General features: G+C 51.7%; 1 protein-coding gene across 12 annotated transcripts in view; it reads left to right on the top strand.

Moving 5' to 3' along the window:
* MYT1L (myelin transcription factor 1 like) overlaps positions 1-20,300 on the top strand; it is a 393,417-nt gene that overhangs the window by 208,193 nt on the left and 164,924 nt on the right. For all 12 annotated transcript variants that reach the window (XM_044262156.1, XM_044262153.1, XM_044262152.1 and 9 more), the window contains exon 4: positions 15,907-16,045. The gene's annotated coding sequence lies outside the window, so the exon portion shown is untranslated. The remainder of the gene's footprint in view (positions 1-15,906; positions 16,046-20,300) is intronic.

Here is a 20,300-nt window from a genome sequence, read left to right as displayed (position 1 = left end):
TCGTCCTGTGACACGATTATTTAATGAAGATGAGAGCACATTTGAGGTGTATTGCCATGAGCTTGAGCTCACAGTAGCTGTGACTCTTCAGGCGACTGGTCAGTCCTGGGTAAAGGACTTCAGAACAGTCTTTGTCTTATCGATATTTCTATTGATAAGGATTAAATAGGCACTATTCAAAGGAATGACTAACTTTTGTGTGAAACTAAAAATGAAACAGTTGGCATTTTTTAAAATTGGTTAAGGGCAAAGTTGTCAACTTACCCAGGTTATTAACGTAGGCGACAGTTCTATCGTGGTTCACAGAAAAGTTTTCCACTCACCCACAGAACAAGTGAAATTACTGAAAAACATTATTTATTCCATTTCCATTGCTAATGAAGGCCTTTCACAAAACATAGTTTAATAAACACTCACTGAATGACTTCTTTCATCCGTCCTGTGATGCCGGGATATCGAGTGTCTTGTGGGAGAGAAGGTAATTCCCCGGCAGCGGTGTTTCTGGCACCTGTTGTGGACGGAGCCGGGGAGCACGGAGCGGGCCTGCCCTCAGCCCACTAGGAATGGAGAGGGAGTCAAAGGAAGGCTGTCTCGATGGCGTGGCTCAGACTCAGCATTGCGGGACGAGTTAGATGGGGACAGACGGAAGGCGCATTCTGGGGGAAGGAGGACACGAGCGTGGGAACAAAGACGTGTAGCTGCTTGGCGTGCCCCGGGCCTGCACACAGGCTAGAATCGCCAGCGAGACAGAGAAGGGCGGCAAAAGTGGCCGCAGTCCTCTGTGGGGGGCTTGGAGGACACGCCAAGGAGTTTGGGGAAAGTGACTGGTTGGTTGGTGGGTTTTGTCGCCGGTGGGGGCCGAGGCGGAGTTTACAGAGGAGGAGCTCGGCTGTAGCTGCTGAGGACGCGGGAGCAGTCGGGCAGCATTCGCTCTCCTAGTGCAGAGAGCGGGGGCCTGGCCGGAGGCAGGAGGTGGGAAAGAGCCCGTGGGCTGGTTTAGAGCAAGAGAGTAGAGGAAAGGGGGACCCTGCGATGCTTCAGGGATTCATCCTTCCCAGAAGCGAGGACAGGACGAGGACCCTCCCTGTTGCCCTGTCAACAGCGAAAGGGCAGAAGTTAGCTCAGCCTTGAACATGGTGAATTTGAAGAACCGGTGAGACATTCCAACAGGTCATTTTAGATGTCTAGACTCACAAATATACAATCAATGAAGTGCTCGGGACATCCTTGGGGATTTTCAGCACAAAAGTGGCAGTAAAATCCCTGAGAAGTAGTACTACTGCCCAGGGACAACGAGAAGAAGCCCTAAAAAGGCAACAAAACCTCAGAAAACAACCATTTTTAAGGGGTGGGTGGAAGGAGCTGCACAGAAGGAAAGGCCACCAAGGGCTGCCATGGGGCCAGCATCATGCCGATCTCGAAGACTGTGTCATTTGGATAGTTGTGCTTGTCTTCCACAGGAAGACCAGCTTCTTTTGTGTCAAGGAACACGGCAACTTATGGTTTGACATGAAACCCAGTGTTTAGTCTATATTTGCAATTGTTTACATCCATCTTTCTGCTAAAAGTCCCCCTTCCCAGAAGCCCCAAATATATCTCAAAATCAAACTCTACAAAAACCAGAATCCTTTTCTCCTTCTAACCTGTGAATCCCCAGAGTTCCTGATCTTCATAAATCTCTGTCTTTGCTACCTGTGCCCAAAGTGAGGTCACCGCATAAGAAGACCTCCGTCCTCCAGACCCCTACCTCTCCTAACAGTCTCCCACATTCCAGCCAAACAGCAAACTCTGTTATTTAGGATGCACACTTGAAAACCTCTCATGGTCTGACTTTCATCAGGACAAAGTTGAGATACCTCCTTCTGTCGCCTTTTATGACGTACTCCGACTTACCTCTCAGGTCTCAATACAGGTGCCAGTTTCTATGGGAAGTCTTCCCTCACTCCCCAAAGCGAGAAATGCGTCCTTCCTCAGTGAGCCCAGAGCATCCTAAGCCTCCCTACACTGTAACAATGCTCGACATCCTCTGTAGTGATGCCCCGTGAACTTGTCAGCACCACCCCCTCCACAGTGGACCTCTTGAGTACAAGGTCAATACCTCCTTTCTCTGCTTATCCCCAGAGCTTGGCCTGGAACACAGCACTCAAATATTCGGTAGATATTTGACTGACTGAATGAACTGATGAGGATTAAACATTACCCTAATCGAATTATTAATGGAGATCCGCAGAGCAGTCTTAACCCGTGGCTCCTTTACTATATGCATTTTAAAGTAATAGAGCTACATTTCTTTTAAAACCTTTCAGAAATTCAAATTGGCTTTCCCCCAATTCGTCAGGATTTGTGAGGTTTTACTACATACTAACATTTTTATTTCCATGGCATAAATCAGAAAGCCGCTGAAGGGTCAGGATGTATCTGTACATTGCTTCCTAAAGTACCACTCTTTTTTATTTTTGTCCTCGTCTCCCACTGGCTCTATTATTAACATCAGCATTAGTACGAATCATTCCTACAGTGTATTAGTATCACCTTATACTTTCTAAAGTGTTTTCATCATTTTTTGTCTCATTTGATCTTCAAAATAATTCGTTAGGAATGCAGATAAGGTATCATTATAGATATTAACCACACATGGATACTCAAAGGTGTTAAATGACTCTACCAAGGACGCGCAAATAATCAGCTGGATGAAACTGATGCATCCAGGGCTCATTCTGTTCATGGTGCGTTCTTGTTTCTTAAAATGAGTAGGTCATTGATTTCCTACTTTCAGCTTGACGAACCATTGTAGCTGATGTGTGGCCGTCTTCCTACTTCAGGTCTGAGGAGGTAGTTCAAAATGTGCACAGCATGCTTGAGACAACACGTATGCAGGTGTGTCCCGCCTCCTGTTCTTTATCTCCCTCTCCAGGGTAAAGTGAACTGGTGGCTGTCACACCCAAAAAAGATGGCAGGAAAAGGAAAATACTTTGATATCTTGCAGATTGCTCCTGGAATTTCTTCTATCCTTCCTCACTTCAGGTATTTACTCCTGAGTAAGACTGTGAGCAAACTGAGGCATGAGACTGGACTTAGTTCTGAGTGCTCGTAACCAGCACAGTGACTCCACATATGGACCGGGGTCAAAGACATGAAAAGGTTAGACAGAGAGGTGGGTGGGAGGGTGGATGGATGGATGGATGGATGGATGGATGGATGGATGGATGGTTGGATGGATAAATGGATGGATGGATGGATGGATGGATGGATGGTTGGATGGATAAATGGATAAATGGATGGATGGATGGATGATGGATGGATAAATGGATAAATGGATAAATGGATGACGGATGGACGGATAGATGGCTGGATGGCTGGATGGTTGGATGGATGGATGGGTATTAATTTGCATTTCTCTGATGAATAATTGTGAACAATCTCTTCACCTATTTATGATGGATGTGTATCCTCTGGTGAAATCCTTATCGATATTTTCTGCCCAATCTTTTATTGAAGAGAATATGCTTTTCTTACTCATTTCTAATTCTTTATACATTCTTTATGCAGATCAAGAGTATATGTTCCAGTTTTTAGCTCGACTTCCCATTTTCTTTAAGTTGTGTTTTGATATGAAAAACTCCTCATTTACTACAGTCCAGTTCAGCCATCTTTTCTATCATCAATGCTTTTTGTGTCTTAAATTTTTTCTTACTCAAAGATCTGAGATTCTCTTCATCTGTATTTTCTAGAGAAAGTCTTAAGGTTTTGTTTTTAATATTTAACCCCTTAGTCCATCTTGAGTTTATGTAAGATATAATAATCCAACTTTGCCTTTCGTTATGAGATCATCGTTTTCCCAACCCCACATATTCAAGAATGCCTCTTTCCCCCATTTGTCTTCTCTGTTCTAAAATACCATCATGTAGCGTGCAATGGTCTGTTTTATAGGTTAATTTGTTATCCCTTGCCAAGCACACAGACTTAATTACCACAGCTTCAGAGTAAGTCCTGAAGTCTGGCTAGCAATTTTCCCCTCCCTCATGTTCTTCTGTACAAGTGTCTTAGGTATTCTTGGCCAGCGACTATTCCCTACAGATATTAGGTTTCTTACAAAATCCTTTTGGTATTTTGGATGAAATTGCATCATCCGATAATTTGTGGGAGAACTGACATCATCACAATATTAAGTCTTCCTAATTATGGTGTGGTTTTTTCCCCCTATTGGTTTAGATCTTAATAAAGTTTTATCATTTTTCCCTATAGAGATATTACATGTATTTTGTTAAACTTCTTATATATTTTGTATTCTCCCATACTGATGTAAATTATTTCCCAAACGATACTCCCCCAAGTGACACTGTGCCTACAGACACCTTGCTAAACTCTTGTCATGTGTCTGTCATTGCTTTTGAGGGCAGTGGTGGGAGTAGGGTCGGGGCCAAGAGCAGCATTCCAATAGTGACTATTCCCCTTCATCCTCCAGCGACTGGGGATGATGCCTGCCCTCAGATAAGCTACCCCACCCCACACAAGCCACTTCTGAATTTCCCCTCCACACCTCACCCAACTGTCTTCATCTCTTACTTGTGGCTCCTCTTGGAATGGGTATGGCCATAGAGTCAGTGTCTTTCTGGTTAGCACTTTGGCAAGAGTAGTAACGAATTTCATTTAAACTCACAGTTAATATAGATAAAGTTTATATATAGTACCATTTAACAGTGAAGAAATGGAAGTCTAGGGAGGTCAAGTATTGTGTCCCTGACCACACAGCTAGTAAGTAGCAGAGTTCAGTCTGTCCCATGAGGCAATGACTCCAACAGTCCTTGCGTCTGGGTGGCGAGGTTTCTGTGCACCGATACTTACGAAGCTTGTGGACCGTGCCTTGGACAGCAGTGCTTTGTGAGTATTCCCATTACCGTGATCCTATTATTTTGCTTTGCTAATTTTGGCCACAAATACTCAGCTAATAAGATAAATAGGGTATGACTCTAACCCTAATACGAAGTATAATGCCTGTGACACCCGAAAAGTTTTTGCAGTGTTTTGGTAGTTAAGGACTACAGGTTACTGTTTTGGGAATTGAAAGAAAGGCTTTTGGAGAAAGGGGCCATTGAAGCAGGCTTACTCAAATCGTTAGAATTCAAGCTGGTGATTTCAGTGGACAGTAGATGTGGAGGGAAGGACCGGTATGAAAAACGACAGGACGCAGGGAAGCAGGAAGAAACGTGTGTCTCATAAAGGGATAAATCATTGCTGCAAAACATAAGAATTTGAGCTTTCTGGCTGTTCATTTGTGCTAATATCTTCTTTTGGTTATAACTTCCAACTAGAATTCTAGATATTGTGTGTGTGTGTGCGTGTGTGTGTGTGTGTGTGTGTAAAAGAGATGAAAAGGCCTTACAAATGATTAAGGTTTGAAAGAAGCAGCATTTTTGTAATTTCTTTCAAAAACAACAGCACCCAGTGCCCCCTACTTCACCTGCTCCAAGGAGGTAGATAAACACACGATCACTTTGGCGGAGAATCCGGCAGAGAGGCCCCTGCCATTCAGAAGAGCAGGAGGCCCCTGGCAAGCCTGGGAGCCTTCCTGTCCCCTTGGGGAACCGTGTAGGAGACCAGGCAAGGCTCCAGAGGCCAGCGAACTCACACTGGGGAAGGAGTCGCGAGTAGCCACCTGGACGCGTCATTTAGGTGTCAAGGCGGTTGAAGGCAGGCAATAAGCTCAGTCTGGAGGCTGCACTAGGAAGGGGGGCGGAGGGCACCCAGTGGCGTGGGGGTGGCTTTGCCCTTCAGGGTAAATATCGCCATGAATTTCGATTTTGAATGTATTTGTGACCTTGTATGTAGCTCTGAATTTTGAGCCTCGTAGTTAAGAATCTTTTGTTGGTCTTTTATTTGAATATTACCATCATTGGGTAAGATTTTAGAAGCGTGTTTCTCCCTTAATTTTGATTTTATGACATCTAACATCCCATATTTTAATCTAGAATGGTCTCATATTTTTAATGAAGGGTAATAGAGAAAAACCGTTCATCTGGGAAAAAACACATTCCCATAAGCTTCTCTTCTGAAATATATTTATTTTACCAAGAAGGAAATATCTGCGTCTCTGTCCACACGGGCCCCATGAGATATCTTGTATGTTCCATACCTTTGTTAAAAGTCTCACCTGAAATATTCGAAGGTTATCAGAAATTAAGGCTACATCTCTTTCTTGGGATTTTATGGGCTATTGTGTGGAGAAGAGGTGAAGACCAGCCCGTGTGGTAGTTAGGCTCCCCTGTGACACCTGCTGCCTCCTGGACACCCCGGCTGCTCCCTTCTGTAGCAGCACACGTGTTACCCAAACACGGACGGTATTTCACGGCTCTAAGTCAGGAGCGAAGGCCGGTTCGCACGGCAGCTCCCGAATGGACCCTCTGCTCTGAGCATGACATGTGTTGTCACTGAATGGCCCACAGTCGATGGAGGGAAGGGGACCCCAGGGTGACAAGCACACCAGTGGAGTGTGTGTCCCACAGTCTAAGCGGCGTGTAAATCAGCACGCCGAAGGCGGCTGAGCAAACCACACAGATTTTGCGAATCAGCAAAAATGGAAAGAGAGCCGTCCCTACGTTGTGTTTCCAGGGAGTGAAGCAGCCAAGAACGGGGTCTCCGGTGCAGGGTGTCAGCGAGGGGCCCGTAGGGAGCTCCCTCCCTCCTGCCTCTGTGCTTGGCTCCCTCGAGTAGTTCTCTTTCTGGAAGGCCAGCCAGGCCAGCATCCACCTCCGGCCCTAATGGGAGGCAGAGTCCCAGGGTTCGGGACGGATGGAGCAGAGACCTCTGGGTGAGACGGGTCAGAGGAGGGGACAGAGCACCCTCACGTGGCCCCCGTGGGGTCCTGTCTGCCCTGAGCCCCTCCAAGGCAACTCCCCAGGAACCCTGAACCTTTATGGGGAAGCACGTCAGGACCTGTCAAAACCTCAATTTACAAATGAGCAGGGTGTAGTGTACGGAGTTCCTGTGAGCAAGTCTCCTGGGAAGAAGACCCATTTTCTGGTAGTTTTGCAAAACACTGAAATGCTTTCTCTTCCTCATAAACTCAAATTCAAATCTCTAGATTAAAATTCTAATAAGACACTGTGCAAGTCTCTGCCCTCCTGCTTTCCCACATCCCTGTCAGAAATCTCAAGGGTCGGCGAGGAGCACCTGCTCGGGCCGGGCGCTACGCTAAGGGCGCGCCTCGTGCTCTCGTCAAGCCTCACCGAGGCCTCAGGTGGTGAGGACGCGGCGGGACGGCGCTGACGGGACAGGACCCTGGTCTGACCTCACACCCCCCGACGGGCTCCCAGAACAAACGGCCGGGCATCTGTCCTTCTTCACATGAGGTGTGCTTTCCCAGCAGGGCTCGGGGAGGGGACAGCCCATGTGGCGGCCAAGCGCAGGCAGCAGACCCGCCCCAACTTCAGAATTCAGAACGAGCCAGGCCACAGCTGTCTCTGACTCCAACCCACTGCAGCGCCTTCCAAGTGTGTCCTACAACAGTGCAGATGGTGGGAGAGGGAGCGTGGTGGGGCCTCTGGGCTCAGGAACCCGGGAAGGGCCTGCGTGTCTCAGCACAACTTCTGAGGTACAACAGGAAGGGAAGCCGAGAAAGAAGGACGGGCCCGGCAGGAGTGACGTCAGGGTTTTGGTTTTGTTTCCCAGATGTTCATTCTGTAACCGCTTAACTTTTGCCAAACTGTCCCTTGTTGCACTAAGTTTTAAGGACACAACTATGAGTAAGCCACAGTCTAATCCTTGAGGAAACCCACAGTTTCTGCATTTTAGACGAATAACACCCCCACGGGGGCGTTACAGGAGAACAAGAGTGGGATAAGCCCAGACAGCAGGGTCTGGTCTGGAAAATGGGATATTGGACTGAACCACCCAGGAAGACAGACAGAAAAGGAAAAGCTGGCATACGACTTAAAAAAGCGACGGGCGGAACTCCTGAGGGATGATCACCCAGGAGACAGACACTCGAGATGGGAATAGGAAAATTCATTTTGCTAATTGTTTTCAGGCACAAAAGCTAGTGTTTAATACATAAATCTTATTTAGAGTTAAGTCAAGGCAAAGATGGGGTTTAGGATGATTCTTTTTTGAAGGAAAGAGTGAAAAACTCCCTGGATGGTGTCTCCCCCTCTCTGGATGGAGTTCTCGTTTAAAAAAGATTAGTAGCTGTTAAAGTGTTGGGTGTTCAGTTAAAGAGAGGATATTTAAGCCCATTTGCTTCTGCTGCCCCCAAAACCCCAGTCCAGTGACAGGAGAGTCATGTTTATCTTAAAAGCAAAGAACAAGACTGGACGATAGAAACACTGTTCTGAAAGCTAGAACGCAGAGACAGAGAGTAACTGACGTCTAGACCCGAAGCAAGGAGAATCTGACCCAGCCGAGAGCCGGCCATGGAGCATGGAGAACCTCCTGGAAGCCCTTGACATCTAGAGTTCGCGGAATCGGCCCCATGGAGGTGAGGTGCCATCGCACCAACATGTGGAGAGCTGGTTGGACACTCGGACATCTTCCCCTTTCAGTCAAAAACCCAGTGTTTGCTCCACGAGGGTAAAGAGGGGCTCTTCAGGGTTGAGAGGAGTGTGGGGAGTCAGAGGGAACCGAGTGACCGACCTTCCGGCAGCTTCTCTTCAGGACAGACGCAACAGTCTTCCTGTGGCTGTGTACCCACGGACGCACTCTTAAAAACGCTCCCGCAGCACTTACTGTATACCAGGCACAATCCCAAAGACATTATCATTGTTTTGAAAGTTCATAACCTCCTCAGTGGTCTCCGCTTCACCTGTGAGGTCCCGGAGAGGGAGAGGACACTCGGTAAGTGGCCGGGCATGCAGGGATCCACGTGGGAGACGCGGGTCCCAAAGGCCGGCTGTCTGCTCCTGGAGCCCGCCTCCACCTGCTGTTCCAGGGGGCATAGAGCCTGCTTCACCCCCCCCATGGAAATCCACGGGGGTGAAAAGGGCTTCCAAGACACTTTCTCATAAGGCCCAAAGCCTGAGCGATGGCCAAGGACCTCCAGGTGTCTGAGCAAATCCTCTCACAGGAAAGGCACCAGAACAAGCCAACAAGCACAAAGGGGAAAGGGGAAAAGCCAGTCGTAGGAGACAGAAACTATATAAGAAGGAAAGGGGGGCCGCAGGCACGTCCCCATAAATGGGGAAGAACTAGCACATTTACAAAACAAGAACATCAAATAATGAAGAGATCACTGTGAAAATGTACGAGTGTTGAAATGTAAGTATTAAAGCTCACCAGAAGGCAGAGAAGGGAACCCCAGGACCCTGGCTGGAAGGAGACGTGAAGCAATGGAGGACGGGAAGAGGAGAGAGAGGGTGGACCAGCCGGCCAGTGGACCAGCACAAGTTCCGCAAAGAGAGCGCAGAGAAAATGGGGAGAAGGAAATGGAGAGAATGTCCCGGAAGGCCTCTGGAGTGCCCAACATGATGGAGGAAAATGGACCCTCTCACCTGCCCCTGCTGAGGATAAAGACAGCCTGGTGGTAATTTGTGTATGAGCGTCTGGGGAAGGACTCTGACGAGGCGTCTCGGAGGCAGGAGACAGTGCAGTTTAACCATTGGACATCTCAGGGGACGTTACATTTCTGACAAATGTTATAAAAAGGGTCCGAATCTTCCTCAGGAAGATATGGGATGATGTCTTCATCCAACAAAGAGGAAGACACAGGAGACAGGTTACTGGGGAGGGACGGCGGGCTGGGGTGGCAGACAGGGGCATCCCGAGCTCCTCAGGGGACCCACAAGGGGCCTGGCCAGTGGGGGTGTGCTCTCCTGGGACGTCATGCAGACTGACAGCCAGTGTGAGCCCAAGTCACCAGGGGAGCCCAGTTAGCTGGGTGGGTCTGGTCGCGAGCCACAGGGAGCACCCAGGCCGTGAGCGTGCACACACAGTTACCGATAGCTGAGGGTCACGGCGTAGCCCATGGCCCATTGGTCAGCAGGGTGTCCCCCGTCATGACTATAATGAGTGATGATCTCATGCAATGCCTGATGATGTAACTACACTGGGGGCAGAAACCAGGCGAGCCACAGTGGCCAGGGGCCTCCTGGCATCGTCCTATTCTCCCTGGTGGGAAGTCAACGGCTTATCACAGGAAGCTGTGCCCAAGGACACTCATTTGTTTAGGGCTCTAGAGGCAGATACCTGGTGGGAAGCTTGCAAGAATTGAGAATTTCTCCCTCCGTGGAGCTGGGAATAGGAAGGGGTGCTATTGGGGTGCCCCATTTTCATGGCAAGCCACGTACAGCATCTGACCCCTCTAACTTCAATGCGGACAGTTATCGAGGGTTTTCTGTTGTGTTCTGTTAGGCACCGTATGGTGCGTCGCCAGTTTTTGGTGTCGTGTTCCACAATTCGTTGTTTGTGTGTAACACCCAGGGCTCCCTGGGATCCGTGTCCTCCTTCATACCCACCACCCGGCGTTTCTCAAATTTCTAAAAACTCGATGCCTCCTGTTGTTCAGCGTTGAGGACTGACCATTGCAGGTGCCAGGCCACATGCCGTCTGGAGCCGGCTAGGCGCACTCTGGGGCTCTGGAACCCACACTGAGTGCTTCCAGGATCCCAGAGGCCCGGCCCATTGGCTGAGCAGGGAGGTGGTACCGACGTGGCTGCGCGGTGGCAGCCTTCCGCCTGGAGCAGAGCGCACTGGGGTTGTTGGCACCCCCTCTCCCCGGCCACTGCCCTCCTAGTGGGCACGTCATCACTGATAAATGCACATTCCTAGAGCACAGCCCATCCCTGTGGTCGACCAGTGTCCCTGGGTTTTCAAGGTTGCAGCACGGGGCCCTACTAACAGAGGCGCTAAACACAGCTGTTGCCACGCCTATGTTTAAAACCAGGAAATTAGAGACTTTTTTTTGTCACCAACAGAACCAATCTGATGGGCTCCACGTGGGATTCTAGTTCGCAGGTGTTCCTAGAGGTCACTAGAGGCCCCCGAGGTCACGCACACGCCAGAGGCGGTCACTCCTGCAGTTCCTCCTGCAGCCAGGGCCTCGCGCGGCCGGCGTGCGGGGCCGAGTGTCCGCGGACGCAGAGCTGGGCGCCGTGTGGGGCACGAGCGAGAGCGACAGCGGAGGGACGCTGATAGAAAAACACGCTTGCGGGGGGCACGGTCGCCTCCGGTCCGTCGGCGCCGGCTCCGCTCGGGACACTCACGCCGTCAGTCCCCGTATCGCAGGTCGTCGTTCACCGTCTGTCCAAAGTCAGAGGAAAACAATGCAGCAAACTGGATACAAAGTAGCTTTCCAGTGCCCCAGAGTGGAGACCGTCGGGGATAGAGTACGGCGCGGGGCGGGGCGCTCAGCCAGGCCGCAGGGACCGGAACAAAGGCTGGAGCGAGGGGAGCGGACGGGTCGGGTCTTCTTTAATCCCAAACACGGAGTTCTCACGGAGGAGGCTGTTCCCGTCCGTTTCAGACCAGACGCTCCCGGGTTCCGAGTCCGCTCCGTCTACCGCGTCGGAGCGCTTACGTCATCACGACGCGGCGGCCCCTGCGCATGCGCGCATCCATACAAAACGCAGCTAGGACACAGCGGAGCCGGGTTAACGCCCAATATGCAGATGCATGACGTCATGGGATCGCCCCCTGCCACGCAAACATGACGTAATCACCCGTGAACCGGGGACAACGCACGCTTTCGGTTTCCGGCGTCGCTGACCGGAAGGACGCGCACTGCACGCACCCGCGTCCGCCGCGGAGTCCGACGTGCCCTGGGGCGCGAGCAGCGCCGGCGAGACACGCGAGCGGCCGAGCCTCGGGCCCCGCAGCGCCCCGCGGCCGACGCGCGCCTCAACTGCGTCTCAGCGGAGCCTCGTCCGCGCCGCCGACGCTGTGAGAGCGCGGACGGGTCGGGCGCGCAGAGACCGGGAAGCCGCGGCCCCGCCCGGACCGGGGGTCGCTACGGAGGCCGCGCCGCACCCCCGGGCCTGGCTGCGGGCGGCCCCGCGGCGACCCCCGCTCCGCACCTGCCTCCCGCGCGGGCAGCCGGGGCGCGGCCGACCGACGGGGTCCCGGCCCCTCGGGGCGCGGCGGGCGAGGACGCGAGCGCGGTGCCGCCCGCACTCGAAGCTCCGCGGGGGCCGGGGACGCTCCCAGCCGGGGCCGGCCACGGCTTGGAACTGCCCGGAGGCCCCCGCGCGGCTCGCCGCGTCCGCGGTGCGAATCGGGCGCCCGTCGCTCCTCGCCCCGGGATGGGCGCGGCCTCTTTCCGGCCTTTCGGCGACGGCGCGGGCGGGCGAGCACCCGCGGGGAGGCTGGGTCAGGGCCTCGGGGACGCGGCAGCGACCCGGTCGGGCCCGACGAGCGGCTGTGGGGACCTCGGCCCGCACGTGCGCCCCGGTGAGCTGCGGCGGCTCTAGAGGCCCGGCCCGTCACACGCGTCGGGGCCGCCGGCGGCTCTGCGGGGCGACGGCCGCGACGGCAAAGGCCATTTCCCGCGCTGCGCGTGCGGGGCTCGCCGCGAGGAGCGGGTTCTGGTGTCCCTGGTTTCCGGCCGGGAGCGCGGACGCGGGGGCTCGGGCGGGCAGGGACGCGCCGTGGAGCCGAACGGCGGACCGCGGAGATGCGGTGGGTCCCGCCGCCCTCGGACACGGGCCGCGCAGCTGCGTGTGCGGCTGGAGCGCGTGATCAAGCGCGGCGCGTGACCTCGCGGGTGGTCATTTCTCCGGTTGTCACTTCTGCGGTTCGGTCCCCGCGGGCCCCTTCCCTGCGGCCGCGCGGACCCCGCCGGCGACCACGTGCCTTCCGCAGCCCCCGTGAGCCCTGCGGGACGACCGCGACGGCAGCCGGGAGCGGCGACAGCCCGCGGCCCCGCACAGTGGGGTTTCTGACGGGGACTCCGGGGCTCTGAGTGCCGCCGGCCTCGGTCCCTTGTCTCCTGCGCCCGCCCCGTGTGTGTCCGCGCCAGGCCCGGCGCCGCCCTTCGGGGACGTGGACATGCCTGGAGGGCAGGAGACGCGGATGACCGTGTGAGAAGCGAACATGGGACCTGCCGGCCGCGGTCGGGACAGACGCTTCCGCTCTGCCGCCGCCGGGCAGGACGACGCGGGGCCCGCGGGAGGCCGGGGGCCGCGTCCGTAGCCGCACGTCCCCCAGAGCACGAGCCTCTGCGAGGCCGCCGGAGCCTCCACGTCCGACGCGAGAACCGTGCGGTCCGTCGGTGCGTGAGGGCGCGGGCGGACCGCAGGCCCCGGGAAGGACCGACCCGAGCCGCCTGAGGCCGGCGCACGCCGTCTGCGCGGCGGGAGGGAAGCGGGGACAGCGGCCATCGGGCGAGCGGCGGAGGCCGGTCCCCCCGCGGGGACCGAGGGTCGGAGAGCGGTCGGCGATCGGGGAGCCTGGCCGGGCCTTTAAAACCCAGAACTGACCGTGCGGTCGCTGCGGGACCGGCCGCTGTCCTCCGGGCCGTCGTCGCAGCGGCGCGGGACTCCGTGCGCAGCTCTTTACCGCGGCCCCCGGCGGGCTTCGCACACCGCGGACGCGGCTCACGCCGAAGCGCCTGGCGCGGTTCCGAGGATGGGGCTCGGGGGAAAGGCCTGTCCCGGACGGTTACGGACCTTCTTGACTTGACGCGAAGACCGGACAGAGGACGGACGCGGCTTGCGGGTACAAGTGGGTGTAGTTCGACGGGAGGCCCGAGGGGCCCTTGGGGTCGGCCGACGTGCCTGACTGCGGTGCGGCACACACGCGCGCACACACGCGCACACTAGTGAGGACAGGCACACCTGGGCATTCCCACCGCGGTCAGTGCCACGAATCAGGCCCAGCGCCTTACGGTCAGTCTTGCCGGACGCTTTCCTTGCGCGACGTGGATTAAGGTTTCCGGCGATGTGTACGTTGTTTCTTCCAGCGCAAAACCCTTTGAAACAAAGAAAAATGTTTAATTTCCCATACTGACAAATGCCTTCCAGAAAGCCCCCTAGATTCTCGTGCGAGTGGCCGTGGGTGAGGGGACATTGCCACAGCAGCTCCGGCCGAGGACAGAGTGTGGCCGGTGTCTGCAGAGCCCCACCTGGCTGTGTCACTTGCCTTTTGCAACTAAGCCGTCCACTAAACCCTCAACCTAAGAGCTCGTCCTGGGCGTTCCCTTGTGCGTGATCAGAAGCAGCCGCGACTGGAGACAGCAGCAGGAACGGGGGAACATAATCCTTCCTCCTGCCCCTGAATGACTGGGAGAAGGTGACGCCCTATAGGATCATGGCCCTGGGGAGGTCACTCGTTACCGGAACCTTCTGGAAGCTCTTACATAGTGAACGCTCTGCTGCTCAAAGAAGGGTCACTTCAGCTCACTCCGTTCTATTTTCTAAATTCTCCTTTCAAGAAGAAATCTCTGCTTTACACACCAGTTGTCTTAAATCGGAATATTTATATTCGTTCAGTAAGAAGCTTCAAATGCCCTTGAAGGGAGTTTAGCTGATAATCCATTCACCAGCGACTTTTTAATCTGCGTCTGGTCAGGACTCAGCTGAAATCACAGTCCCCCAGGGCCTCCCCCTCTTCTGGACCGGGCAGGTGTCTGGCACCACGTGCGCCCAGGGAACCAGGCAAGGACCCTGCCGCCCTGTCCAGTGGGGTTGGGAGGACAGAGGGGTGACACCCCAAGGCTCCCTCTGAGTTCCATGGGAGAAGTCAGAATTGAATTTCACGCCCTGATTCATGAACGTGTCGTGGAGAGTGCAGTGCATGCAGGATAAAACCGTCACTTTGTCCACAAAACTATTCTGCAGGTGCCTATTATTTTAAGGGAAAACCTGTCCTTTTCCAAACCTTTTGTGGACGAAGGTGCCCTCAGACTTCTCTAGACACAGTGCTCTCCAGGTCTCTCTCCCTGTGACCTTCCATGAACCTGAAGGGTCCCCAGAATGACAGTAGAACAGAAGTTGCCTGAAGTGATCCGGGTGAATATCTGGGATCCCCAGAAGAGCAAGACATAAAAATGAATTTAATGATATTTTACAAAATGTGATTTTTAAACAAAGTGCTGGCAATACGTCAGATGGACTGACTTTGGTCAGTAACGTCCTATCATTCACCCGTTTTTCAACCCCCAATTGTCTTGTTTATGTTGATTCATTTATCAGATTTATCTAAATTATCTATTTGACATTGTTCATTTGGTGAGAAAAAAAACGCATTTTCATAAAAGCACTCACTGAACGCCATCAAAACCATTCTCAGCCAGTTCAGCAAGCAGCGTCTTCACTACTCAGAGTGACTGTAAACACGGACCACAGACTCAGCATAAAGCCCATGAGAAACGCCCCATCTGGGTGTAGCTTTATAGTTAGAGAAAATACAAAATTTAAGTTATTACTTAAGATTGCATTTTGTTTTCTTTTTTAATTAGCACATGACGTGCTCTTGTAAGATCTTTCCTACGGAAGGACTGCGGCGTACTCGGGTCTTGGGCAGAAGGGCAAACCTCAGCGCACACACGTGGCAGTGTCCTGGTGACCCGAGCCACGTGCCCGTTCAGACCCAGCTCACACGCTTCTGTCACTGGCCCCTGAGCCATCCAGTCAGTCTCCATACTTCACAGACACAATCCCAAAACGACTCTCATGCTTCATTTTATACAAGTTTGCTTACGGTTTTGTCATTTTCACATCACAGACTGTAATGTGGTTTTCTAAGGGACTTTTCTGTTGTGAAACCTTTATTAAGAATTAGCCGTTTGGGGCAGCAGGTGGTTCCGTCCACCATCCCTGCCCATGGCATGCCCCATACCTGCGCCCTTGGCCTGATCTCAGCCTCTTGCTTCAAGTGCACGGAAAGTGAGCGAGCCTCCTTGAGAACCCAACCCCTTTTTATTAGAATTTTTCTTTCATTATGTATGTCAACCTTATCTCTCTGCCTTTTATTCTTCCCTAGAGTGACGACACCTGCAAGGGGGAAAAATGTAGTTATCGAACACAATCAACTGTTGTCTCTGGAATTATCTGCAACATCTGGTCAAGGAAGGTTCTGGTCGGACCCACAGACATATGGCTGTCCGAGGAGCCACATAAAGGTAACAGTTCCATGTCATGCTTTACATGCAGCCAATGCTTTGTGTATTTACCTTGAAAAATCTCACTTTGAGAAAGCATAAAGATAGGCCTGTAAATGCAGAGTGTTTTTTAATGAAAACTACAATGTCCCCTAATTTTAATGAATGAGCTCAGTGTAAAGGCGACCTTACAACCCATTACTGAGCATAGACGCCCGCAGTCTCGTACGATTCGGCCACGACATCGTCTGCAGATCAGTTTCATAGCCGCATTAATACGTCTGTTCACCCTTTGGCTGTTGTGCAGAAAGTCCTTGGTGTGAGATTCCTTAAAAGCAGATCCATATTTCCACTATTAGTTCTGTTTGTTGACAGCTTATGTTTAAAGGAATTAAACACATGTCTAATTAGGTCGTAACTTGTGTTGCACACAGCCTTTGTAGGTGTCCGTTGCTCCCCATTGATAAAAATCCCTGGGCGCCATTGTGGACCTTGTGAGCCTTGCTTTTTAAAATGCTTTAGGTTATGGCTAAGTTTACTTTTTCTTTTTTAAGATTTTATATATTTATTTGACAGAGAGAGATCACAAGTAGGCAGAGAGGCAGGCAGAGAGAGAGAGAGAGGGGAAGCAGGCTACCTGCTGAGCAGAGAGCCCAATGCGGGACTCAATCCCAGGACCTGAGATCATGACCTGAGCCGAAGGCAGCGGCTTAACCCACTGAGCCACCCAGGTGCCCCTAAGTTTACTTTTTAAACATTTTTTGAAATTGTGATAAAATACAAATAACCTATAACAAATGTACACATAACGTAAAAGTTACCATTTCACCCATTTTAAGTATACAGTCCAGTGGCTTTAAATACCTTTCCGCAGACGCACAGCCGTTAGCACACCCGTCCCCGGAACGCTCTCGTCTCCCAAACTGGAACTCTGTGTCTGTTGAGCGTCGCTCCCCAGCCCCTTCCCCGCCCCCTGCTGCCCACCAGCACGTCCCATCCCTGAGAATCTGACCACGACAGGCCCTGCATTGCAGTGGAATTGTTCAGTCCTTGTCCTTTTGTGTCTGGCTGATTCCATGGAGCGCCACGTCCTTGAGGTCATTTACGCTGTAGTAGTGTCAGAGCCTTCTTCCTTTTTCCGGCTGAGTAATAGTCCATGGTCTGGGGAGACCGCGAGCTGTCATCTGTTCCTCTACAGCTGGGTACGCAGGTTGCTTCCGTCTTTTGGCCGTTGTGAATAATGCCGCTTGGAACATGGGTGTGCAAGGATCTGAGTCCCCCTCCCAGTTCTCCTGGGTGGATAGCCAGGAGTGGCGTTGCTGGGTCATCTGATAGTGCTATTTTTAATTTTCTGAGAAACCATCCTACTGGTTCCCACACTGGCTGCACTACTTTACCTTCCCATCCGCAGTGCATAAGAGCCCCATTTCCCTACATGCTCAGCAGCACCTGCTACTTTCTGTTTTCTAAGGGTTTTGTTTCTTTAATAGTAGCTATCGTGATGGGTGTGAAGTGGTACCCCACTGTGGTTTTCATTCTCATTTCCCTGATGATTAGGGATTCTGAGCACCTGCTCGTGTGCTCAGTGGTCATTTCCACGTCACATCTGCCCCCGTGCTCTTGGGCCATTGCTAAGAAATCAGTGCACAATCCAACGTCATAAAGGTTCTACTCTATGGATTCATCTAAGGATTTTTGTGGTTTTAGGTCTTCCGTTGAAGCCTATATTCCTTTTAGAGTTAATTTTTGTATGTGCTGTAAGTTAAAGGTCAGTGTCACCCTTTCCACATGTGGATAACAAGCCGTTCCAGGACCATTTGTTAAAAAGACGGTCCTCTCCCCATAGAGCAGTCTTGGCTCCCTTGTCACGTCGTTTGGCCGAATATGAGAGGAGTTATTTCTGGGCTTTCTACTCTATCCTGATTCTATGTGTCTGTCTTTTTGCCAGCGTCTGATTTGGTGACTTGTTTCATAGTAAGCTTTGAAATCACAAAGTATGAAACCATGGATTTGCTCTTCTTTTTCAAGACTTTTTGGCTATATGAGAGTCCCTTCAGATTCCATATGGATTTTGGGATGGACCCTGCTATTCCTGCAAAAAATGATATTGGGATTTTGAGAGGGATTGCATTGAATCTGCAGATTGTATGGCTAAGTTTCTTAATCAGACAGAAATAGGGGGTCTTCATGCTTTATAGAAGTGAATTTCCATATCCCATTTAGGCATGTACCATGGCCTTAAAAAATTCTTTTTTTCAAGTTTGAAAAAAAAGTCAGATTTTATTACTAGTTTTTTTGGAGGTTGGTCAGGGGACAATGAGCAGTTACATAAGGATGTTCAGTACAAAGTTCTCTAACATTCTCCCTGAGGATGAAGACAGTTCTGTTTAGTTTATTAAAACACAACATTTTGAAGGCTTTTCTTCCTTAGCAGTCATTTCACAGTAGAAAGCTCCCCGTCTCGTGGAATGTTCCACACTCGGCTCTCGAAGGTGAGCTTTCTTGGCATTCAGGAGTTCTTGTCCATAGTAAGACCATAAATGACCCAGAAACTTGGCTGTTGTGCACATTGTCCCCGACCACAGTCACTGTTAATGACGGGGAGACGCTGGATGGCTTGGCGTCACTTTCGCCCCCCGCATCTGTGTTGATATAATGACATTTCCCAAGGTTTGAGCCCCAGCTGAGCACCAGTACCAGGAAAACCGTGAATTCCTCCCAAACTCCACAGTTGAAGTGATGATTCCTCCCACTCTAAAGGCCAGTAAAGGGAAGATTAGAGACGGTAGGTGACCACCCGAGGATGGCGTGATTAAGTGGCCAAGAGGGTACCTGGTTTCTAAGGGGATAGAAAGGAATTTGGGTAAGAAATCCAGATTTAACACAAATCACTAACTCTGTGTAGCCTTTATACTTGGGTATTTAATCCAGGCCTCTTTCCAAGCTGAACGAAAATACTGAGAAGTTAGCATTAGAAAAGGATATGGTAAAGAAATTATGCAAAGAAAAGGCTGTGTTTACAGCTGTCCTTTCCTGTCACGGGCACCAAGGAAAAAAGTCTGTCAATCAGGTTTTCATCAGTTGCTCATTTTTAGCTCTGCCGAGTACTTAATTTGTGCCGGGAATTCCTGTAATTCCTGTAATCTCTGGAGGTACAAAAAATGAACGAAACATGGCCCTTGTCCTCAAAGAGTTCAGAAACTGACCAGACGTAAGGTGTGGAAAAGTCTATGAGACCAGACCGCACGACCCTCCCTCAAACCAAACGCGTGCCTTGTTTCCTTCTCTCCTCCAGAGCTAAGCACATGCTCGGCCCCCATGAGGGCTCTGTCACTTCCCATGCAGTCAGCAGAGGTCCAGGTGACGTGATTTCCGAGGTGCCGGACAGACTGTAACTCTGATTCGGGAGGCCAAGGGTGTCTTCGGAGAGGAGGTGACCCCAGACCTGGGTCTTCAAAGTGTAGTCCAACAAACGGAAAATTATAGGAGTGAGCTTACTTAAGGGAAAATATAAGACTCAGAGATGGGGTCAAGGCACAGACACCCATGACTTGGCATGTTCGGCAACATGTTAGGACAAAAGGCTTCCTTCCTGATGACTTGGGTTTAGTGTCTGTAGAACACGTCTGCGTGTTCTGCCGTTTCTGTGGTCCTCAGGAGAGAGGACGTTATGTGGGGTTTCTCCTTTCCCCTCCAGCGGGAGGTAGAGAGCTGTCCGTGCCGAGGAGCTGTCTACCTGCTCCCAGCCCTAGAAACTGGTCACCACGGTCTCTCGGGCGCCCCGCTCTTTCTGCCTCCAGCACCAACATTTACTGGACTCGATTATCCAGATTCTAGTTTAGCTGCCCCTGTGCCATCGTTTGAACCGTGGATTCTCAGAATTGTTCTTTCGCTGATCCTACTCTTAAGATTGCACCTCCAAGTCGGAGCTACTGCGGCGAAGGGCCCCGTACCAACCACCCTTGCTAGGCAGCGACTCTTCTCCTTAGCTGGCATCTCACCCCGTCCTCCGTGGGCCATATCTCCTGCCCAGAGAGGTAGCTTCCTTTAGCACCCCCAGTGAAGAAGGACTTTGGGGCTTGCTCTTAGGGGAAAAATAGAAGCGCCATAGAATAAGATTTAGATTTAGGGCAATTTTTTTTTTTGTCCTAGTGTGTCCCAATTAGCCGCTGTGATTGCTGAGCCGGGAGCACCTGTGGCGTCCTTGCAGCTGGCGTTCTAGGAAATCCAATTTCCTCTGAACTAGAGCCCAAAGAAAATCACACTCTGCATCCGA

This window comes from Neovison vison, chromosome 8, assembly GCF_020171115.1.
Source record: "Neovison vison isolate M4711 chromosome 8, ASM_NN_V1, whole genome shotgun sequence".
NCBI classification, from domain to species: domain Eukaryota; kingdom Metazoa; phylum Chordata; class Mammalia; order Carnivora; family Mustelidae; genus Neogale; species Neogale vison.
Note: the sequence above shows the minus strand (reverse complement) of the source record. Positions and strands in the feature narration are given on the sequence as shown.